Below are 26,147 nucleotides of genomic sequence, written 5' to 3' on the forward strand. Positions count from 1 at the left end.
CACAAGCAGTGCTCGTATTCCGCGAGAGTACAGATGTGAGCTTACTCCGGCGCGCGCGCTGCCTAGTTCGTTATTAATCACGCCGATCATAATCTCGTCGGCGTCGGCGCCGCCCTGTGTTTGTATAACTGCGTGGTACAAGTTTAATGTTGTCCATTTATATTATCGACGGCTCATTTTTTCATGTTAATTCGTTTCCAAAATTTTTACAAACCTAATATGAACTTGTTTATGGTGTCTGCATTACTAAGTCCATTATTTGCTAAAACAAAGCTATGATAAGGTTTTCTTATACTTCGTCAGAAATCTTTATGCCATAAAATGATAAAAAACAGCTTTTGTGCTAGAAAAATTACATGATACCTACGTACCTTAAAACACGTGGTAGGTGTTTATTGAGTTTTTTGACCTAGTAATAATACTGAATTGGGCATGTTGACAATTCCTTAGTGCGTTATATCTAGACATAAAGGAGAAGGATAAAGAAATAAAGCATTTTCTAACGTGGAAAACTTGCAGCAATTTCTAGTTACATTTACTTACTATTTTACTTTACAACATCAAACGTTAAATCGGCAAACGCTTTATCAAGATCTACAGCGAGCTCGTTAATTTCGGAAAATGTAAAATAAATTTCACTTGAGCCACGCGCGCTCTTGCACGTGTACAGTATTTTCTTAACAAGTCGAATTATTCGCCTCGTTCGCTACTAGAGTATAAACTATATGACGTGTTAAAAAGTTTCCATGTTATTGTTTATAGTAGGAAGTGTATAAGTGGACTGGAGGCCGATGAGTAAAGCTTTTAGTACGCAACGAGTGCGCGAATCGAAAGCTCCGTGTAAACAAATGTGTGGAGCTTGCGGGAATTTGAAAGTACTTCTACGGTCATTTAAAAAAGTTGTAAACGCCAGTGACTTTGTTCACATGGAAAAAATGTTACAATATACGTATAATTCTTCTTGGATCACTGTATTTAATAATGAAAACTGAATTAAAATCGGTTGGGTTGCTTAAAAGCTATACCTAAGGTCAGCCACTGATGACCAAGTAATCTCACATGCCTGCGGCGCTAACGGCTTGAAAGCCGATAAGACTGATTGTGTGTTGGTCGCGATGTGCGTGACATCATGCCGATCGCGACCAAAACACGATCAGTTTTATCGGACGTTAAACCGTTTTGATAACTTGACCGTCAGTGGCTGACATAAGACAAGTAAATTGTACGTATATACCTACCCTAAAAGTTGCTGACGGCGGGAAGTGACTTTGGGTTATACTTTGTTAAGATCTATAAGTTAGCTAATCATTCATCAGATAATTTTTATATGGCATCCTACAGCAGGCCTTGTATAAAATAGGGGTTTGGAAACTGTTCTGAAGCCGCAATCATAGGCTAACTATACTAGGACAATACTACCATTCTTGTAAATAAAATATTTTTTATAGGGCCGAAATAAAAAGAGGAAATCAATCGAGAAATATTGGTAATATAAAATAATAAAAGATATTTTTTGTAATAAAAAAAAAACACTTGTTCTGTACAAAACGCACTAAGTAAGCGCATAAAACTGCTAAAAGCACTCAAGTGCGTCGTATTTTTTCTATAAACAAGGCATATTTAATTAAGGGACAGTAACACGATTTGTGTAACGAAGTATTCTGTGTAGTTTCAAGAGGGGAGCACAATCCTGTGATACAAATTGGCGCGCGCATGTCAAGTAATTTAATCAGCCCCCTACCCTACGGACGATATCGTGCGAACATAACGTAGGTAGACATTATATGTATTATGTAGGTATGTAAATAAATATATTTCGTATCCTGTTATTAGTTCATCTCACCCATATCCAGTCATGATATGTTGTAATAGATGCTACTATTTACCAGTATTTAGTTGTCCATCTATTATTGTCATCTGTTAGGCTTTTTTGGCTGGTGGGATGCCGTGGCTAGTTACCACTCTACTGGCAAAGATACGCCGGTACGATGTCGTGCAGATTTTCATCCTCCTTATAACAAGTTAGCCCGATTCCATCTTAGATTTGTCATCATCATTTATCAGGTGAGATTTGTAGTCAAGGGCTAACTTGTAAAGAATAAAAAACAGCTCTCTTCTTATTCATCATCATCATTTACAACCTATATTTGGCTCACATTTGAGCACGAGTCTCCTTCAGAACGAGAGGGGTTAGGGTAGAATAGTCCACCACGCTGGCCCAAAGTGGATCGGTAGACTTCACACGCGTAGCTTTCTTCTTAATACAAAAATGTAGATTTCCTCACGATGTTTTTCCTTCACCATTTGAAATACGTGATATTTGATTTCTTTTAATCCATACTGAAAGATTGGTGCATCTAATACCTGCATCAACTTTTCATTTATTACCTATAATTATAATTTACAATTGATGACAACATTACATAGTTTTACTTCCTGTGTGAAGATGGAAGCTGATCCAATGGTCTCCAAGCATCTTTATCATTGAGGAACTCATCAATGGTGTAGTAACCTCGACTAAGTAAATGTTTTTTAACACATTGCTTAAAGCTATGCATTGGTAAGTCCATCACAGTCTTGGGAATCTTGTTATAATTAAGGATCAAACGAACTTACCTGGAAGTGAAGTTTGATCATAAAGGCACGTTCGGGTTGCCATGGTGATATTTAAAAAAGTTCCTAATATGTTTAAAAAACCGTGTCATGGGCTGAAGCATAGGTGTATACTACAATATGTTAACTTAAATCGGGTCGAATGAGCTGAGAAATATAATATATATGGTATATCAATATTTCATAACCTTACTATATGAAGCTGCAGAGTCTGACCACTGGACAAACGAGTACCTAGCTACTATATACTCTTAAAAATCTCCAGCGGAAATACTTGAAGGACATAGATAAATTACTTTAATAGAGAAAGAAAATTGCGTTCCCAATCAATGGCAACACAAACAGTGCACGTGCAAGAGGTTTCATTACAGCCGAGTGCTCAATGGGAAACCTTTTTATTAAATTGCTAAGGGCGTACAGCTGTACGGGCGAACCCGTATGATTTATACCGATGTCGATTTACTTAAATTGGATTAATTTGCTCAATTGTAGCCCTCTTGGCAATGATTTATAAAATTAGACGCACTAATGAGTTTAGCGTGCTTAGCACTTCGCAGGTTTCGTTTGTTGTAAGTTTTCTATATGCAGCATTTTCCATGTGTCACAGAGTAAAGACGGTACAGAGTGAGTGTTTACAAGCAGCGTGGTGAAGCTGGTGAAACCCATAACAAAGTCGTCACGCGTCTCCTTGACAAAATTTAATACTAACAACAATTACGTAAATTAATTATAACCGATAAAAAAATACTCCATCTTATTTCTTTATTTTTTGTGAACAGTTTTTAAAATATTTAAAAACATAAGACGCAATTTTTCTTGAAAAATATTGAAAATTAGGGCCAGGGTCCTGTCTTATAGGAGAGGCGATTTGGAGCTTAAAACCAGCACGCTGCTCAAAAGCGGATTTGCAGGCTTAGTTTAGTTTACTTAGGTTTCATTTATTGTAAGTTTTTAACCGACTTCCAAAAAGGAGGAGGTTCTACGTTCGGCTGTATGTATGTTTTTTTTTTTTTTTTTTTTTTTTTTTTTTATGTATGTCCAGCGATATTTCCGTCAATTATGGACCGATTTTGAAAATTCTTTTTTTGTTTTGAAGGGTTTACTTCCAGGGTAGTCCCATTTTTTTCATGTCAGGATCTGATGATGGCATCCTGGAGAAATTGAGGGGAACTTTCGAAAGTTGTAGAGACGGCTAGTACGTTTGTTAGTGTTTCCATAAGGTATTTTAAACTACTACAACTTTATGAAGGTTTGGAGTTGGTCTGATGATGGAGCCGAAACACAGACGATGGAACTCGTCAAGGATTTACAGCAGTCACCTTTTGTTTGGGCTTGATTAATTTGTATTGATGAGTACTTTCCACCTATATGGGTTGTGACTGTATTAAAGGGTCTGGTGATGAAGACGAGGGACAGTGAAGAGAACTCCTCGACGGTTCACAGTAGCTACCTTGTGTTTGGACTTGATAAATTTGTATTGATGAGAACTTTCCACCTAGATGGATTGTGACTGTATTAAGGGTCTGATGATGAAGACGAGGGACAGTGAAGAGAACTCCTCGACGGTTCACAGTAGCTACCTTGTGTTTGGACTTGATAAATTTGTATTGATGAGAACTTTCTACCTAGATGGATTGCGACTGTATTAAGGGTCTGGTGATGAAGACGAAGCACAGTGAAAAGAACTCCTCGACGGCTCACAGTAGCTACCTTGTGTTTGGACTTGATAATTTTGTATTGATAAGAACTTTCCACTTAGATAGGTTGTGACTGTTCACACGCAGTGGGTATGCTAACACTAAAAATAAAAAAATAAAAATTTTAATAAAAAAAATTCAACCGACTTCCAACTCAAAAAATAACTGTAACTAAAAAGCAAAAAATAACATCCTACCTATGTGCTACCTTCTGATCAGTTTGAAGGCGGTGCCAAGCCAGTGTCGTGTTTTAATTAAAGCTGTTTCTGGAATAACCACAGAAATTTTGTAGTTTAAACGTATTTAATTAAAACATCACTGGCTTGGCACCGCCTTCAAACTGATCAGAAGGTAGCACATAGGTAGGATGTTATTTTTTGCTTTTTAGTTACAGTTATTTTTTGAGTTGGAAGTCGGTTGAATTTTTTTTATTAAAATTTTTTCTATGCAGCATTTTCCGTACGTAAAGCTTGTAAATACAAGGATGTAGATTATTTTAGTTCTCAAAACTTATCTCATTAATATGACCAAAAGTATAAAAATATAAATAATTATGTGTGTGGACTTGCGGCTTGCTCTCCAAAGGTTGCACTCTACCAACTTCCCAACTTCGTGGTACTGAAATTGCTTGTAAGAAAGAAATTCCTATAGCCAGGGATCCGTGGAACTAATTTACAATAATTGATTACTATCAAGTTAATTTTCCGAGAGTAGCTTTATCTTGATGAGACGCTCAACTTTTTTATTTACGAAAACTCTTGATTCTGGTAGCTAACTGGGTTAACTTGCAAATTTGTTCCACGGATCTATAGTACTATTAGTATTCATAGCCCCTAGATCTCATAACCCTAAGTCACATAGGTTAAGCAAAAGGCAGTAAACCCTATAGAATGTTTAAGTAAGTGATACGCATTTTTGTTAATTTGTTCTTCTCTTAGATCGATACTTTAAGCGAAGTCCAAGCATTTAAATCGATAAGTAGATAAATCTTGTACAGCCGGACGGATATTTGTGAATTGCGAACACGTTTAGCGTAATTTCGTTCGCTCAGCGCTGAGTAGAAATTGTTGTAAGTACTGCTGGCGGCCATAAGGCACGCATTACACCGGCTAACGATAATGTGAATATGATAGCTATTACATACTGAGCATCTGGGAGGATGCCTAGTGGATATAACATCTGCCCTCGATTCGGAGGGTGTAGGTTTGAATTTGGCCGGGGTATGCAACTTTAAATTTTCAGATATGTGAATTTTAAGAAATACGCGTATGTGAAGTATGCTAATCCGCATTGGGCTAGCGTGGACTATTAGCTTAACCCCTCTCATACTGAGAGGAGACTCGTACTCAACAGTGAGCCGAATATGGGTTATCAAAGATGATGATGATATGCCTGATAATGCTAAGCGATTGAGGTAATGTTTTATTCCCGACATATAAAAAACGAGCTACGTTCTGAACTTCAGATGTAAAATGTATTATAACAGTATAATACATTTTATATTTCTATGAGCTTATAGTCAGGGATCTGTAGAACATTTTGTACTAACTAGCTGTTATTTTTTACTGATGGTTAATTAATAGTTATACAATTTAATAGCCACAATGTCCTTGTCCTGCCGTGGACGTCCATCGGCTGAGATGATGATGATGATGATGAATGTCCTACAAATTGCGTGGTACATTGTCTCGTTCCGACGCTCAGAATATTTTATTACCTGGTAACCCAGTTAGCTACCAGAATCGAGAATTTTCGTAAATATAAAAGTTGATCGTCGAGATCGAGATGTAGCTACTCACGAAAAATTAACTTGATAGTAATCAGTTGTACAAAATGTTCTACGGATCCCGGACTATTAACTTTAAAGAGATCGGCAGACATAGATTTGATACTTTTAGAAAGAATTATTCTGTTAAAATTTATAATAAAACATGTGTAACAAATATCTAGTTAAGAACTTAAATTAACCTGTTATCTTGTGGTCATGATAACGCACAAATTACTTGAAAAAAAGCTGCTTCAGAACTGCATAATCATTCCACATACATGCTTCATAATTCATCAATAAGTATAAGTGCAAGTAATTTGTAGGTAAATACATAGGTACAGGTACCTGCAAATCACTCGTGACTGGTGAAAAACCAAAGACATTTTCAACCTCGTCCCCTGTGAGTAATTTATGTTACCCGTATTGCATTTGGCTGGATATTTGCCAAAGAATGCAATTAAAAACCTTATTAGATGCAGATAATTGACACTCGGATATCTATTAACGATTGAATACATTAATGAGTTGCATTTTATGCGCTTGTAATTACATAATTGTGAATTTCAAGTAAATTGCATTTGGTCGTTAGCGAAAGGATGGATAGAGCCTTTTATATGCCTCATTACTTGAGAACTCAAGACAAAAAATAAACGTACGTACCTATTTTAGATTGAACTGAAATTAAGATATTTTGAATTGAGTGTTTCATTTTTATTTATTTACTAGCTGACGCCTCGCGGTTTCACCTGCGTGGTTTCTGTTCCCGTAGGGATACGGGGATAATATATAATCTATAGCCTTCTTCGATAAATGGGCTGCCTAACACTGAAATTATTTTTCAAACGAATCAGTAGTTCCTGAGATTAGCGCGTTCTCTGGCCTATTACCTAATTTGATCAAATTAAAATAGACCATAATAAAAATAAACATCAAATCAGCTGAGAAATATCGTCTACCTACTGTATGATATCCACGAAGGGTTGCCAGTAGGCACCGGATGATATAATTGTTACATAAGGATCTTATTTTCGTATATGTCAACTAACATACATCAAAGTTAGTGAATTAGCTTGCTGGCGCTGTAATGGGCCGTTAATGAATTACACCGGTAGCAATACCCTTCAGACCGGAACCATAGAATATACTGTAATACTGCATGACAGCAGAAATAAGATTGGTCGTAGTGTCTTAGGTACTTTTCAGGACGATATATCACAAACAGCTCTACTACTACTAAATTTCTTGATTTTTTTTATGGCCCCAATTTTTCTTCTAGGTTATTCTATTCAATCTACAAACATTCAAACATTTGTAGTTTGTGATAGGTAAACAGACACATACGTTTTGTTACGCGAAGTTCCCCTCAGTAGATCATATCATGTAAATATATAAAATCGATACAGTTTTCTCACGGTCGCGAAGCCGGCGCAGTCATTTCCCTCAAGGCAGGAAATGTGTCCACGTGCCGCACAGGAAGTTGAATTTTCGTTGACTCACAATGTACGCAATCTCCCATTAACTTCGTAACCCCCTTGACACACGCACTTACGATTTGAATAAATGTCCTAGCGATAACTCAAGCGTAGTGTTGTATCTACAGGGGTGGGCAGGGTTGTAGATACTTTATAGGGTTGTTATAAAAAGACCATAGCAGGAAAACTGTCTTCCAATTTCAAGTTTTGTTTAGCTACACCGCTAACAGAAAAAGACGAAAAAGATCGAGAGCGTGCAGGGTTGCTTGTGCATACATTTCCATTTTCCTTTATTTACGTTTTATGTACCTATCTATTATGTATTTATTTGTACGTAACGTTTTCGTAAAAAAAAATGTAGTTCTTTTATTGCTAGCGTCGGCTAGCCAATTTTATAAGAATTTTCGTAATTGATTCAGAATATCCAGATATTACCCCCTACAGTAACAAACATTTTTACCTCTTTAAATAATTTAAAGAGGTAAAGGAAAGGAATAATTATTATTCCTTTATAGATGTTGAAAACTGTCTTAAAAAGATGTTGAGGCTGTATGTACCTAGATCGTATCTAAAACATACAGACCCACATTCCCATCCTCAAAAAACATATACCTTCTTTGGTAGTCGGGAAATAAATAATATAAGATGATAATGATCGTAACAAGTGATTTAGTCACGGAGTGTTAATGCGATGTGCTAACGCTAATCGAATGATGGCCGCCTCACAGCACTTGAAAGCGAAGCGTTGGCCGCGGCAACTCTGCCTTGTTAACAGATAGTCATATCGCCATGGCTAATCTACAGCTATAGGGGACGTTGTTAGACATGATATAGACTGCGAAATAAAATAAGGAGCATCTAATCATTAATACACAATAGATAGGTACTTTTTTTATTATTCTTTCAAGTTAACCCTTGACTACAATCTCACCTGATTGTAAGTGATGAATACTGTTTAATCTGTTAGGAGGAAGGTGAAAATCCACACCCCTTTTCGGTTTCTACACGACATCGTACCGGAACGCTAAATCGCTTGGCGTTACGTCTTTGTCGGTAGGGTGATAACTAGCCACGGCTGAAGCCTCCTACCAGCCAGACCTGGACCAATTAAGAAAATCTCAATCGGCGCAGCCGGGCATCGAACCCAGGTCCTCCGTTTTGTAAATCCACCGCGCATACCACTGCGCCACGGAGGTCGTCAAACTTACATATAAATAAAATTGAGGTGTCTGAAAAATAACCGTGTTTTCTTAAGTGTTTACATTTACACGATATTATCTATACTTATAATAAATCTGTAGAGAGGTCAATTCTGTACATGAAATATATTTCCAAAATAACTATCAGGGGGTGATTAGTGATCGATACTGATGCCAAAAATGCAATCAGTAAAATTTTTGTCTGTCTGTCTGTCTGTCTGTCTGTATGTTCTTTATAGAAACAAAAACTACTGGACGGATTTTAACGAAACTTGGTACAATTATTCTACATACTCCTGGGCAGGTTATAGTATACTTTTCATTACGCTACGATCAATAGCAGCAGAGCAGTGGAGAGAAATGTTGAGAAAACGGGAGAAGCTACTCAATTTTTTAAACTTACGTCGCGTGTACAGCCTTAATGGTTAAAGCTACATAGAAATCATGTATGACGGAAATGTTCTCCTTAAAATTATCTATAAAAACACAACAGCATATATATGCTATATATTATGGTTGACTCACAATAACACGTGTAACTCCCGATAGCTTAGCAGTTCGGAGCTTTCTAATTATATTTGTCTACTCTTATGTTTATAACACTCATCACTTATCCCTAACTAAATAAGTTAACATTATTACCTATTCAATAAAAAAAGAATCATAAAAATCGGTAAAGAAACACCAAAGTTATACATGAAATACGCTAAGCCATCAAACGTGAATACTAATTCATGCTTTAAGGATTATTTTTGTGTAACGGTTGCCGCGCTCGACGCGACTCGCGGTGGGAGGAATAGATAAAGAAGTGCAGTCTTAATGAGTAGGGTAGGGTGGGGGTAAGGTAGGGGTAGTGTAGGGTAGGTGTGGGGCAGGGGTAGGGTAGGGGTAAGGTAGGGGTAGTGTAGGGTAGGGGTAGGGTACAGGTAGGTTAGGGTAGGGTAGGATAGGGGTAGTTGAAAGTTTACAACGACTTTCACGTAGACGAAGTCGCGGGCGTCCGCTAGTAGCTACTAAAATAGCTTTTTTTTATTTTTTGTTTGTCTGACTATTTGTCCGGGCTAATCTCTGGAACCGATTTAATGGTATTTTCACTACAACAACATATGGGCTACTTTATATCCCGGAAAAAAATAAGGTCCTCGCAGGGATTTGTAAAAAACTTCACGTGGACGTAGTCGCGGGCGTCCGCTAGTCTGTTAATATGTTCAAAGCTTTCGTCAAACACAAAGTAATAGTAAAATCATTAGGACAAAAATTCAAGTGCATACTTAAAGCTTAAACTTTCAACTTTACATTTCACCGTTACTAGCTATATAAAGTAATCATTGGCGCTTTAATTTGCAGTGAATCATCCAATTATAGAATAGTTACTTTGTAGTTACAAAGTAAGTATGTAAACAAGAAGAGACGTTATCTATTCACAAGGTCTAGACAAGAGCAAATAGAAAGCGTAGCGACTGTTAAAAAAGTCATAATGCGTAGTTTACACTAGATAGGCGTTTAGCACATGTCTGCGATGTCCGGGCCATCTCGGACAGGCCAATATTTGTCCGGGCAGGATGTTTGCTCCACGTATCGCCGAGGGACTAAAAGGTAAGAAAATATTTAAAATCGAGATCTTCAAGCGCCCGCGGACCACATTGTGTATTGATTTCTGAAGCACGCACGCGAGATCTTGAAGTGTGCGCCCGGTACTGTCATGAACGAAATCTATTGACGAGCTGAAATGTAAAAATTTTTTGTACTACTTGTGTACATACGAATTAATACTAAAACCATCTGTGGTACGCACAAGGTATTTGACTAGGGTACGCACTATACATACAAAATTGTACAAAATGGAAAATTATTTTTCCAATGCAGATTTACTCGTATTATAAGTTTTCAGTACAAACTATGCACGTCAATGAAAACTATACATATTAGAAATATTCGTATAAGTTAGCATGATATATGTTAATCCCTGGTGTTGTTGCTTGGTCTGAAGAAAGAAGATATGTAATGCATGCTGTTTTGAAAGATTCGTCGTCATCACTTAATGTCGATCAATTCAAAACAAGTGGACCATCTGTACTGTCTTTCAGTATCTATAATCTATCCACTTGATTATTGTTATATTCAGGATTTGCAATTTCAAATATACCTTACACGATTTTCTAAGAAAAATTCTATTTTTAGAAAATCGTGTAAGGTATATTTGAAATTGCAAATCCTGAATATAACAATAATTAAGTAGATGGATTTTAAGTGTCCCTTTTAAATATGGAATATTTTATGTCTTTATGAGTTTAACTGTACATACTCGTACCAATAAAGTTACTCGTATCTAAAACACTTCTTATCGGGTTGTCAGCAAACGGGGCAACAAAAACCGTGACAGGCTCGCGATAGCAACAGTTTTTATTATACTTTGTATTGATATTCCAGTTATAAATAAACTGTCGAATGGAAATAGTTACTTGTTTTCATTTGCGTCGCGCGTTTCTATTCTAAGTATGATTAAACTATTATGTATTATGTGATGTGGCGTGCACTAAGTTTTTGAATAGGGTATGCAGATGCATTGTAGTACCTATATACAAAAAAGGAAAATTCTTCTCCAATACAGGCTCGTAATGAGTTCCCAGATTAAGCAGTTCATTTTTACAACTATGTAGTGGATGTGCCTTAAGATTTAGATTTTGTGGTATATTGAAGCTACTGTACAATTATCCTATTTGATACGGCCAAATTATGGCATTTATTCAGTTGTACTGAATTCATAACGAGAAGTACTATCTTTTTTGTAAAAAAAATTAATAAAAAATACAACTGACTTCAAAATCGCAAAAATGTTTCTACTAAACTAAAAAGCGAAAAATAACATTGTATGTGCTACCTTCTGATAAGTTTGAAGGCGGTACCAAGATAGTGTGCTGTATTAATTAAAGCTGTTTCTGAAAGAACTGTCTGAAAATCGGAACGGAAACGGATTTAATTTCCCCCTCGATTTCTCCAGGATTCCATCATCAGATCCTGACATGATTACTATGGGACCAAATTGAAAGCATACCCTTTCAAATAAAAAAAGAATTATATTCATAGCTTTCCACCAGTCATGATTAAAGCCAAACATAAACGTAACCGTAGTCATGATTAAATTAATTAGCCTTGACCAAAAAAATCGGACTACTCGGTTAAAAGTTACACGTGTTCATACATAAAAAATATACACGTCGAATTGTTAACCTTCTCTAAGTTTTTCGACGGTTGAAAAAAATTATAATCTATACATAAAATAAATCTGTAGAGAGGTAAATTCTGTACATGAAATATATTTCCAAAATAACTATCAGGGGATGATTAGTGATTGATGATGATGCTAAAAATACAATCAGTAAAAATTTTGTCTGTACGTCTATCTGTCTGTCTGTATGTTCTTTATAGAAACAAAAACTACTCGACGGATTTTAACGAAACTTGGTACAATTATTCTTCATAATCCTTGGCAGGTTATAGTATACTTTTCATCACGCTACGATCAATAGGAGCAGATCAGTGAAGGGAGATGTTGGGAAAACAGGAGAAGTTACTCCATTTTTACAGCGATACTACTGGTTGGATTAAAGAGGTCTAAGGCCGGACAAAGTCGCAGGCGTTCGCTAGTGAATAATAAAGTGACAGATGACGCAGTGGCTAGTACCTACATGAATACATAGAAGGCGAGTAGGATGCTGTGTTTCGGCTGTTTATAGTCGATAGTACTATCAACGGAAGGCGCGCTCTTGACCCCCACTGATAAGCGGCCATAAATAGTGGAAACAGCTGGAACTCTGGATAACGACGGATATTGTGACACACTACTTGTATTATGGTATGTGGTTTGGTTTCACGTGGGCATATTATACCTATAAAATTTAATATAAACAATATTAATTTAGTGTACATGGAATAAGCTTAGGAGATAGATTTAATTTGCAGTACAATGAGAAAATATCATAGGTCAAAATTGCAGAAAAAATCATAAAAAAATGTATCTGCTAAACTAAGCAAAACATTTAAAAATATCAAGTTGGTATCAGGATGAATGCATTGAGATTAGGTAGTTTACTAGGACTTGTGTTTCGTTGCCACCATAATTCTACTTTTTTTTTTTTTTATTGTTTACAAGTTAGCCCTTGACTACAATCTCACCTGATGGTAAGCGATGATGTAGTTTTAGATGGAAGCGGGCTAACTCGTAAGGAGGAGGATGAAAATCCACACCCCTTTCGGTTTCTACACGGCATCGTACTGGAACGCTAAATCGCTTGGCGGTACGTCTTTGCCGGTAGGGTGGTAACTAGCCACGGCCGAAGCCTCCCACCAGCCAGACCTGGACCAATTAAGAAAATCTCAATCTGCCCAGCCGGGGATCGAACCCAGGACCTCAGTTTTGTAAATCCACCGCGCATACCACTGCGCCACGGAGGCCGTCAAACTTATATTAATAATTATACTATTTCGTTGTCACAATAAAAAAGGTAAGTATTCGTGTAAAATCCAAGGTTATAATATACTTACACAGGAATTTCCGCAAAGTATGCTTCGATCCGATTAGTCTTGATAAGTAGTTTATATTACAAATATAAACTACTTATACCTTATTAAGTTATTATATATATATAGTAATATAAACTACTTATACCTATACTATGTAACAACTCAAATACGTATTTCGATTTTTTATTTTATTCAAAAAGCGTGTCATATAAAGAAAGCAATCTGTTTTGTAATCACTGCACTTTGGAGTTGATTTATCTCAGCAAGGTTGATATATTGCTGACTACTATTTTAAAAGAGAGTTAAAATTCGTGACTATGAATATTTAACATTAGATAACTTACTTTTCTGCATAATGGATATCATGTATATTATAAGTATGTTTTAAATATACCTATATCTAACAAAGACATTAGAAATATGCAACTTTGTCCATATTGATTCTCGTTTTAATCAGCAATTTTTGTTGATTGTATATCTACATTTCTCAAGGATAAGTACTTAGTCAATTACAAGTAGACTCTTATGTTCTAAACCTCAAAAGCTCCACATTATGCTAGCCACCCACGGCCTGATATACCCACATGCCTGCAGCGCTGCATGACGTCCGGTAAAAACATCGTGTATTGGTCGCGATGTGCATGACGGTTCGACTTGAAGCAAAATAGCGAAACACGCAGGATGAAAAATCATCCGGACATCATGCCGGCAGTACTGTTGGCAGACCATGACCATGACCAGACCATGGGTGGCTAGAATTAAAGGGGCCGGACAGACCCCACTCTAATCATCCCAATCGAAGGTCGTGGCTTTCAAACGTTTTTTAATATAACCAACTTTGTTTCTACCATACAAAAAAGTGGTCTTACGTGGAAGTTTCGGTCGAAACTGAGACTGAAGCCAAAAATCGGTTTCGTAAAAACTAGTTTTGTTCAAATATTATCCATTTACAATTATTGAGATACTCAGTTTAGAGCCATCTGGATAGAATCCTGGCTACGCTCTTGATTATTACTAAGTATAAAAAAGTTGGCAACTAAAATGACGTTAGTGTGGCATGTCGATTATCTTTCTACAAACGTTAACGCTTCAAAAACTAACAAAATGTGTGGGGATGACAGATCCGATCGACAACTTGATACAGTGATCTGTCGATAGTAAATGTCATTCCCATACATTTATTAGTTTTCAAAACGTTAGCGTTTGTAGAAAGAGAATCTACGTGCCACATCGCTAAGGCCCAGGTACCTACAGATGCCTACAGATGATCACATTGTGGTATTCTGTGTGTGTTTTGACACTTAACAAATTGTAAGATAAGTGGGGCGAAAGTGACGAGATGTTTGTGCGTTTCTAAAGTGGCTGTTTATATTAATAGCTGTTTTTATTCCTACGTTCAGCTTTGGGGTTGTAGAGTTATCTTGTAGGTGAATCGTTGACGTAATTATATCGAATATTTAAGCAAAGTCGAAAAACTCAAAAAAAAGAACGTAAATTGTTTGTAATTTTTTTATTTTCGAATCCAAATTAAGAATGTGAAAAATTAAAATGAATTGCCCTGTGCTATACAATAAAATCTATATGTTTCGTAAACAGAAAATTAAAAAGTTTATGATTAAGTGGCTTTTAATATCACTAATGTAGGTAGATTTATATATTAAATCCCAAGTGAATGTCTTTAGTACGTCCTAATATTACTGATCTATAATTTGAACAACTCAGACATCGGCCCTGTGGCGCAACGGATAACGCGTCTGACTACGGATCAGAAGATTCCAGGTTCGAATCCTGGCAGGGTCGCTCGTTATCTTTTTCGCTTTTTATGTTTTTTTTATTTTTAAATAAATATTGTTTTATTTTTTTATAAAATAAAATATTTTTATTTCTGCAATAATGAGTTACATTATCTGTTCCTGAAGTACCTTGATTGTTTAATATTGCTACACAGAACAAAATAGCTTTAATAATGCTTAATAATAATTATACACACTATTTTTGTATTAATGAAGCAGAACAGTACGGGCAAAAAAATAAAAAACAGTTTCCAACTTTGTTTTATAGCTATCGCCGTTTTGTTCGGTGGAACACGGATTTCGTTTTAATACACTCATATTTTTATGATAGCTCTTATATTTTTGTGTAAAGTTATTTTTCATACTATAAAACATATCAGAGGGACCATTACGCGTCGTAAATTAGTGCGACAAGGTTCCATTGCATATCAACCTGTCGACACTCGGCCCATTCAACAAGTCCACACTCTCGCCACTTCCCTCGTAAAAATACTATTTTATGACGACTTATTATAGAATAGAGAAAATATTTATATACTGAATAGTATTTTTTTCGTTGGAAATATAATGAGCAACTAAAAAGTACGGTACATTGATGTAATGAACCTAATGTAGATAAACAAAACGTCTTTATACGATTTTATTACTCTCGTAGCTTTCATTTAAAGTTTACGACATTGCCCGCCATTACTTTGCAATCCCTAATGTTAAAAGTAATTTATGGACAAAATATAAATATTATGCTTAATGTTTTTATTGAATTTTAATAATTGGATGAGACGTGATAGCCTAGTGGATATGACCCCTGCCTCCGATTCTAGGGTGTGGGTTCGAATTCGGTCCATGTATGTCATGGGCATGTACCTCCAACTTTTCAGTTGTGTGCATTTTAAGAAATTAAATATCACGTGTCTCAAACGGTGAAGGTAAACATCGTGAGGAAACCTGCGTATCAGAGAATTTTCTTAATTCTCTGCGTGTGTGAAGTCTGCCAATCCGCATTGGGCCAGCGTAGACTATTGGCCTAAGCCCTCTTATTCTGAGAAGAGACTCGAGCTCAGCAGTGAGCCGAATATGGGTTGATAGCGAAATAATGGATTTGATTAGATTTGGTCATAGGTGACTTTCCATCAGGTAAGTATTTATCCATTTTATAAAAAGTAGGTAATTACAAGGAAACACCCTCAGCTCTCTTGAAATTCTGTTTTGCAAATTATATTCCGCGGATTACAAAGAAGGTTATTTTCTACTCCAAGGTTCAATTTAAGTCTTTACCAAAATTCATCAAAATCGGTTCAGCGGTTGTGCCGTGAAAGGTTAAGTTAGGTTATTTTATTTATCTACTGAGATACTTCATAGATAACGAGCTGTAATTTTAAAAACACTTGAAGGCATAAGGAAATATTTTGAAGTGTGAGTATGAGCAGAATAAAGTGGAATCTTCATTTTTTTCACTGAAGATAACGTTACCAGACTCAGACAAAAAATATTTCTTTCATTTGGAAATGGTTCTACAATAAAAACACAAAATAACAATCGACTCCTTTAGATTAAGCGTAGAAATAACTCTAACAAATTCTCGTTCTAGTCAAAACTTAACTAATGCTTGAACAGACTCTAAAGTATATTTTTAGTGATGGCTAAAATAGGACTTTGGAAAAAGAAAAAAACTTCGCGTAAGCGAAATATTGTAGGTACGTAATCAAATTTCGTTCGTTTCGTTATCAACCCATATTCGACTTTCTGCTGAGCTCGAGTCTCCTCTCAGAATGAGAGGGGTTGGGCCAATAGTCCACTATGCTGGCCCAATGCGGATTGGCAGACTGGACACATGCAGAGAATTATTAAGAAAATTCTCTGGTATGTAGGTTTCCTCATGATATTTTCCTTCACCGTTTGAGACACGTGATATTTAATTTCTTTAAAATGCACACAATTGAAAAGTAATCTAATCAATTTGTATTTGTAGGATTACTCCAAGAAGTTGTATCACAGCTATTGCGCAATGTATGCAATTACAAGACATTCACACGCATTAACCAATGCCTGCAAATTCTGCGTGTCAGGTTACCTGAGGTGCCGCCACGCTGGCGCCGGATAGGTGACACTTCGTTTGTTTCTAACTAAACAATGCAACGACCGTTTGTTACGTATACTTGAGATTACGTGACTGCCAGTTGTGTTGGTTTTTGTAAATGGAAGCATATTCTAAAAGGACAATCGTCGTTAGACGAAGTTAACCGTTTAGCGTAAAATATAACCTGTGGTGTAAATAACAGCCTCCGTGGCTCTGGCTATAAGAGTATAAAGTAATAAGTAAAGTGTGTCATACTTTAAAAAATATATACTTATTAATAATTAATGGTATACGAGTAGTTTGGGAAAGTCACACGGGCGATGGAACGAGCTATGGTAGGAGTGTCACTGCGTGATCGAATCAGATATGAGGAGATCCGCAAAAGAACCAAAGTCACCGACATAGCTCAATGAGTCGAAAATGAGAGTAGGCGTAGGGTGGGGGTAGGGTAGGGGTAAGGGAGCGAATAATAATATAAGTCATAGCCAAGCTTGACCGGGACCGCTTGTACAACATAATATTAGTGCAAGTACATGTATACATATAATTTCAATTCCCGAGACAATTTTATACAACACATAAATCAGAATGCCACTGTAGATAACTGGTGTGGTAACTAAAACATCTGTTTCCTCGTTATGTTGCTACAATAATACTATGTGCATTAGATACCTATTATTTACATTGATTTATAAATGCGTCATACAATTTTGTTCACAGAGAAGCCACAAGTATGAATTGTACTTAGCTAACGAGCACCGCCGTCTTAAACTAGTCAGGGGCTTGTGGGCACTCGAGAATTTGGGGCCCTTTTGGAAGTTAAAAACAGCGAATTATACTATTATTTTTTAAGTATAACCATTTATTTTAAGTAATTTAATACAGTGTGATAGAATTGCTGCTGGTTGTTTGGTTACGATTACAATAACGATTTCATTCGAGATTTCTGTTGAGTAAAATCTTCTATAATTCCTTAAAGTCAATTTTTGAAGCATATTGAAATTGTCACTCCTTTGTGACCCCCTGACAATGGGGGGCCCTGGGCACAGGCCCCGTGTGCCCTTATGGTGAAGACGGCATTGCTAACGAGCATATTCGAGTTGTTTTCTTAAATTTAACATGTTATGGTAAGGATATACGGAAAATAATGGTTAGTGATTCTTTGGAGTACCTACATTAAATGGTAAATAGTTGACAAGAAATGTTCTTGAAGAAGTATGTGTTATTAGTCCAGGATCAATCTAATTTTCTGTTAGTAGCTTACTCTTGAATTGACGATCTATCTCTTTTACAAAAATTATCGTATGTAGTAGGTAGCTAACAGTGCATCGGGAATCGGGATACTAAACAATCTGTCGAACAATGTCTGTTATATCTATACTAATATTATAAAGCTGAAGAGTTTCTTCGTTTACTTGAAGTCGCTAATCTCAGGAATTACTGGCCCGATTTGAAAAATTCTTTCAGTGTTAGATAACCCATTTATCGAGGAAGGCTATAGGCTATATATTATCTTCGTATTCTTACGGGGACGGAACCACGCTGGTAAAACCACGCGGCGTCAGCTATCTATAAATAAAAATCACCTGTTTGTTAAAAATTTTTGATGACCTCGTTATCGATATATATTGCGAGAAGAAGGAGGTCATAAATCATCTAAAATTGTTCATAATGTTGAAATACAGTGTCCGAGTATTTTCTTATTTCATCGTTATGATGCTTCGTCTGCATAAATCCATCAGGCAGATCTCTTTGGTTATAGCATCGATTTAATAATATATCGATTGTTTATCGTGATCAAATGCTCTTCCAGAAGTCCATTTGTTATTCCAGAGTTAGTACCTAGTAAAGTAAGATCTAATGTACTTTTAAAATTTAAAAAAAAATGATATTTATCTTTATTCTATGAGTCTTTCTTTGTCCAATACTTTATTATTTTATTTCCTTTCGCTAACGAAATGTCTGTAAAGTTAAAATCGTCAAATGTTTATTGCAAAATCTGTAGAAAGAATAAAGTTGGTAGTAAAGGTTTGCTGGAGAAATTTTTCAACTCCAGCAAAGGGAAGTTGCTAGACTTTCTTTTGAATTGAAAATATTTCTGCATTAATCTACAAGCTTTTCGTAAACATAATAAAAGCAAGACGTGATTTACAAATTACTGAGAAATGTAGTGTTATATAAATATAAAATGTTTTGAATATTAACTGAATTTCGTGATAATAAAATCTACTTCTGTGGTTAATTTTAATCAAAATCTGGTACGTTTTGCGTAAGTAAGCTTTAGCAACAAACATACGAGTATACCTACATATTTTAGTATTGAAATACAAAATTAAAAATACTCACGTATTTTAGAAAATAAAATGTTAGACCGTGAGGGTTATTTTGAAATCCACGTCAAAAAAATGTAAAATAAAATAGTTTGGAGTCGTGTCGCGTACACCGGAAAAGTCATGTCATAAAATATGAGATTTTTTAGTGAAACCACGAGCTTGTTTGCGGTTCACACGGACATTCTCATGCACTGTTCACACCTCGACGATGGAGGCCGTTCAGATTCGTTACGTAATCTGTATGTATATACAATACATATACTACATACTACACATACAGGTGTAGAGTATACTAAAAACATTATAAAGAGGTAAAGTTTGTGAGGTAAGTTTTGTAGGGTCTTTGGATCTACAGAACCGATTTTGAAAATTCTTATACCACTTTAAAGCCACGTTATTTCCGAGTATCATAGGCTATCTTTTATTGCCGTATTCTCATGGGAACGGGAACAATGCGAGTGAAACCGCGGGGCATCGGCTAATAGGTATACCTATATAAAAATGATTTTCTAATTTGATTTTATGCTATATAGAACTCATGTACCTACTATAGGTACATGACAATCCTAATCATAAATTAATTCATGTTATGTATTAATCTTTGTTTTGCATATTGTAAAAAAAGTTATTACCTAATAGATATCATTGTTTCTACATAATTTTAAATTATTAAGCCAAACACCATAGCCCAAGCACAAATTTCGTAACGAGCACTAAGTCTTTTCTTCACGTATTAATTCTCGTGTGCCCTCCAATGAATCGAAAGTCGGACAATATACCATCTAGCTTAGATTGAACCCAAGACCTCTCAGAGAAACTGTAACCGTGTAGGTATTGAGGTTCTACGAGTAATAATAACTCGTAACATAACAATGTTATTCCATTTATCACTAGTTCGAACTACTTAGTAGTCACAACACCATCCACAATGGCCAGTTGTATGAACTAATCGACGCGCCTGGTGTCCGATTGTCTCATCAGCCCTAATGCATGCACATGCCATTGCATCAGTTTTTCCGCCCTTTTCAGTACTATTAATAATAGACCAGTTTACTATGACCTATTCACTAAGTATGTTTTAGAAGTGCTATGAGAGGTCTCGTTGTAGTGGTGTTTTGTACGCGATGCGTTGTGTAACGCCATATGGAGTATTAGCGGGACACTTGGGACGTACTGCAGTAAGGATTGGTCCGATTGGGAACAACTGTCAGCTTTTGTGCGCAAACATTGTTTTAGGACTCTTCGCTTTTGAAGTTACGTGTTCTACAATGTATATCTAGGTGACTGACTCGTTTTGGCTAAAGTAAGGTTCAATGAAACGATTTATTTACATTCGAGATAATCATTATTACCCATTATGATCAGGCTGGTGGGAGGCTTCGGCCGTGGCTAGTTACCACCCTAACCGACAAAGACGTACCGTCAAGCGATTTAGCGTACCGGTATGATATCGTGTAAAAACCGAAAGGACTTTGGGATTTTCATCCTCCTCCTAACAAGTAAGCCCACTTCCATCTTAGACTGCATCATCACTTACCATCAGGTGAGATTGTAGTCAAGGGCTAACTTGTAAAGAATAAAAAAAAAGGCCTTCCTGCTTTATGCAGCTTAGATCCGCCACGCTGCTTTTAGAGATTATTTTAGATTTAAAAGGTTATTTTAAGATTTACCGACATAATAGTATATTTGGTAGTGCTTGGAAGTCCTTACGGCCTCATGTCTAGCTATGAACCATTCACTGAAATGGTGATAATGATAAAAAATGGTTCTTGTTAATTGAGTTTTTGTAAAGTTTAGAAAATCTAAACATTTTTTTATGATTTTGTGAAATTTTGAGATACGTAGGTACCTATTAATTGAAAAAATCGACAGACATCCTTATATAAATAGACACAAAATATAGTAAAATCTTTGCTCAAAATCCCTTACCCATCACACATACTTCTAAATCTCCATTTTATTAACAAACAGTATATTCATTATTATACTAGCCACCAAAACACTAAAGAAAATCTAAACAATATCTTCATAGTACAAAAGAAGCCATCAAATAACCCATCTATCTTAACGAAAATGTCCCTTCGAATTTGTGCCTCCATACATTCATATCAGCGACTTAATCAAAACGTGCACTTGTCCGCCCTAGGGGAATGGGGCCGAATATATTCATTTCGTCCGCAATGTTTGTACATTAGAGGTCTCGCCTCGCTACGTACCCTAGCTTGACTCTGCGAAACACTTTATAGGGGGAAATGGAGGTGCTTACTAGTGAAACTCGAATTGAAATGGTTTGAGTAAACTGTGGTAGGGGCATTCTAGTATAAATACTATTTATTTTGGTTACACCATAACTTGGGAACGTTTTCTAATAATTGCTATTGAAAAAACAACTATTGGATAGACGTTTGTTCTCAATCATGGATCAATTGGCTGAGTCCGGCTGAAGTTTGGCATACTTCGTGATACCTCTGTTGAGATCTCCGATCAGATAAAATCATGTCACACATTAATGGACCACTGCCTTGGTCATCCTCAACCCTATCATGAGCACGTTTGAACTGCGTTTAACTCCGTAAACATTGTTTACATCTTCTTTTTAAGGATAGCATACTTACGAAGGCTGATTTACATAAAGTTTTTAGCATGTATTTAAACATTTTTTTCTTTCTGTAATAAATCACTACACGATACTCAATTGTTTTCATTTTTAAAAATAGTAAGTACTCGTTCGAGGGGATCTAGTGGGAAATCGTAACGAATGCAAATGAATGAATGAAATTTTATACTATTACTATTGAACACTACGTTTATTAAAATGAGAGTAATTTAAAAAATCTATGACATTCCGATTTTTAATCTACGCAATTATTAACATTTTCATTAGATTGATTCTAGGTTTCTAGGAAAAATTTAAAGACATATACATTAGTAAGGATGTTGCTTAAGAATTTCCACGTAAGCGAAGTTGGGGTCTTCCGCTACTTATTATAAAAAGAAAATGCAACCAATTTGAAGTCCATAGAAAATATTGCTTGCCGTCGGGAGGGAAAGAAGGGAGAATCCGAGGCGAAGTAATGAAACCTTAAATCCCTGGCGCGGAGTCGTAATCCCATGACGAAAGTTTCGCAGGGGTGCCAGTTGGCCGGAGCTAATGTGGTTTAGTGTTTCATTCCGTACAAATTGCGTTTTCATTCGCACTTACGTTGTTTTTTGTACATCTAATCAGTGATCACATTATGGAACTATTTAAAGTGGTTTACGGTTGCGAGATAAGGAACATGTTTCGCTAATGTACCTGTGGACTGTGGACTTGTTGGCCTTCGTGTCGCAATGATAATTTCTAGGTGTATAATTATATCTCATCCGTTTTTTTCTTGCGTTTTAGTTACTAAAATTCCTTGCTGGATGATCAATTGCCGCAAAGGAGACCATTTTTCATACATTGTTGGGTCCAGATTGTATGATTATACCTACCGTTCCAAAGTAATTATAATAGTTGGTTTGATGTCAGTTTGATTGACAGTTGCATAATCAAGTTATAATTTACATTATAACGTACATTTCAAAAAATATTAACAACGGATAATTGACTTCCTACCTCTAACAACTAAACCCGCTACCATCTCAGACTAGTGAGATTGCAAAATTCATTTATTTCAAATAGGCTTAGTTAACAAGCTCTTTCGAAACATCAGGTAATAATATTAAATTTAAGATAATAGTGATAATAATTATTCGAAAACTTAAAATTAAAGTTACGAGGTTCCAAACGCACCGTGGTCCGAGAAGAGCCCACAACAAACTCAGCCAGGTTTATCCTTTTTTAGTTTATCATGTAATACATTTCATTTCCAAGCAATTTTGTCAATATATGAGGTAGATACGTCAGGTAATATGTCGCAACCCTAGTAAATGTACTGCCGTGGGCGTCGCACGTGCACGCCGCTTAATGAGAGCCGGCCATCTTCCGAGCGATCAATGAGTGGGAGGCTCGTTAGTTCTGTTGTTCTGAGTTATGTTCGTGTAAGCCTTCGTGCAGCTATTTTAATATCGAGGTAGATTGAGAGAGACATTTAGCCTGTAATTGTGTTCCACCGCGTCGTGGTACCAGTCTGCCTACGGTTTTATCGTCTGTAAATAATCGCTGCCACCTGTGAGCGAAATGGCCTATTTAATTAATTCTGGTAGCAGATAACATTGTTTACATTCGTTTTAATACCGGAACGAGGAGAAAGATTACTTAATATTAAAAAAATCCTCTATTCTGAGTAAAAAACTATCTACCTATATCAATACCTACATATAGCATCAGAGTGTTTCCCAAATGAGTCTAATTCGATGGGTTTATCTCACCATAAGTTTTGAAGTTTGTATGGCGACCTTCCAGGTTAGAAATAAAATGAACCACACTGTTTCATATAGCGAAAATAAATATGAGATATCAGTGGCGTAGCGTGCCTTGGAGGAGCCTTGTATCTAAAATATAGGGGCCCCAATAAGTGGATGGAATGGAATTCTCACAAAAAAACGGGTCTAACTTAACTTTTATCATTTCTGAAGTGAAAACTCTACAGTTTTTTTCCAGGATCCACCAGATTCAATAAGATTGTGGATTATACTAATTTTTGCTTTCACACGTAAGGGGCCCCAGTCAGGGGGCCCCATATCATTGATACGGCTGATACGGATATAGCTTCGCCTCTGTGTGATTGATATACAAAAAAATCCAACCGTACGCCTAAAGTGATTTTAATTTGGCTGCCAAGATTCGACAAAAGTACGAAGAGAGCAAATTAAATAAAACGGTTTTATTTTAATTTATTTTGGAATAATTAATTTACACATAAAATAAGTAGTAATGTGTAATAAATTAATTATAAAAAAAGCAAAAAGGTTCGCAGTCGGTAGGATTCGAACCTACGCTCCCAGAGGGAATCTGATTTCTAGTCAGACGCCTTAACCGCTCGGCCACGACTGCTACAAGCGGAGTGTCGAAATAGCAGAACATTTAAAATGAATAGTTACTTTATACATAATATTTCTAAAATTGTAAACAATATATTACGTAATGATGTTTTATAGGCACAGATAAAACTGTTAAAAATAAATGAGAAATACTAATCTAAAACATTACGCTTTACTCACACATTCGCGAATATTTAACATCTAAATCACTACTTCACTCGTCTATATCAGTTAAAATGTGCATCTCCCTAAGAATTTTATTAACTAAGCGTTTTGTGAATTAAACTTGATAGTATTGATACTTATACATACAGGTACAAGATGCCTATAATGAATGGTCGCAGTAAAGTAGAAACATGATCCTTCTAAGTTAAGCTGGTTAGTTTATACCAGAGCTTATTTAGGGAAATCGAGGAAGTCATCTTTTCTGATATCATCCTTCTGCTACCTGCTACGTTTCGGTATGAATGAAACACCTTAACATCTCTCCAGCAGTGCTAACATGCGACCAAGTGAAGAGAAATATACAATATTTGTCTATTTCTCTACACGAAATTATCTCGTTGGTCTCACCGGGCAGCGCGTTATAGGATCTTCTTACGTTCCTTGCGATCACATCTGCGAGGAGCGGTAGTGGACCATTTTGAAATCTGATGGATAATGCTTGTTCGATCAAGTTACTTTTACTTTTTATTACAAAAATACGATGAAATATACATCATCTTATAAAAATAAATATCACGTGTCTCAAACGCTGACGGAAAAACATCGTGAGGAAACCTACATAACCGAGAATTTTCTTGATTCTCTATGTGTGAAGCCTGCCAATCCGCATTTGACTAGCTTGGTGGACTAAGGCATAAACCCTCACATTCTGAGAGGAGACTCGTGCTGAGCAATGAGCCGAATATGGGTTGTTGATGATGTTTTGAAGCAGCGTGTTTATACAGGAGCATCGGTACAAATGCCATCGTAGTTACAGCAACAAATTGATAATTTAAACTTTTTAGTTACCACTCTACCGACAAAGACGTACCGCCAAACGATTTAGCGTTCCGGTACGATGTCGTGTAGAAAGCGAAAGGTGTGTGGATTTTCATCCTCCTCCTAACAAGTTAGCCCGCTTTCATCTTAGACTGCATCATCATTTACCATCAGGTGAGATTGTAGTCAAGGGCTAACTCGTAAAGAATAAAAAAAAAATACCCGAGAATTTTCTCAATACTCTATATGTGTGAAGTCTGCCTGCCTTAGTTCACCAATCTGGTTAAATTCGGATTCATTTGATCACATTCTGAGAGGAGACTCGTGCTGAGCAATGAGCCGAATATGAGTTGTTAGTTATGATGATGATATATCACATTTTGAAGCAGCGTATTCATACAAGAGCATCGGTACAAATGCCATTCTAGGTTCAGCACAAATTGATAATTTAAACTGGAATTTCGTAATTTTCCGGCATTTAGCCGCTTATGTAAGCCTGTCATGTGCAGCGGTGCAGCGGGTGTCGACGCTAAAAATAGAGTTCTGTATACGCCATAGATAACGCAGTAGGTATTTGGTACACAATGCACGAGGTGACTGGGGCAGCACTTCCGCTGCACGCTGGAGGACGCGAGACACATAATGTGTTAGTCAAGGATCCGGTGAACATTTCTACATCCCCATTGTAGAAATGGTCGCCGGATCCTTGGTTTGATTATATT

At 36.3% G+C, this 26,147-nt stretch overlaps 2 non-coding genes across 2 annotated transcripts; one reads left to right on the forward strand and one right to left on the reverse strand.

Annotated features, from left to right (window-relative positions):
• Positions 1-15,000: 15,000 nt before the first annotated feature.
• Trnar-acg (transfer RNA arginine (anticodon ACG)) lies at positions 15,001-15,073 on the forward strand. The gene has a single exon. It is a non-coding gene; the product is annotated as a tRNA-Arg (tRNA).
• A 9,299-nt stretch (positions 15,074-24,372) lies between these two features.
• Positions 24,373-24,454, reverse strand: Trnas-aga (transfer RNA serine (anticodon AGA)). The gene has a single exon. It is a non-coding gene; the product is annotated as a tRNA-Ser (tRNA).
• Between the last annotated feature and the right edge of the window lie 1,693 nt (positions 24,455-26,147).

This window comes from Bicyclus anynana, chromosome 15 (genome assembly GCF_947172395.1).
Source record: "Bicyclus anynana chromosome 15, ilBicAnyn1.1, whole genome shotgun sequence".
NCBI classification, from domain to species: domain Eukaryota; kingdom Metazoa; phylum Arthropoda; class Insecta; order Lepidoptera; family Nymphalidae; genus Bicyclus; species Bicyclus anynana.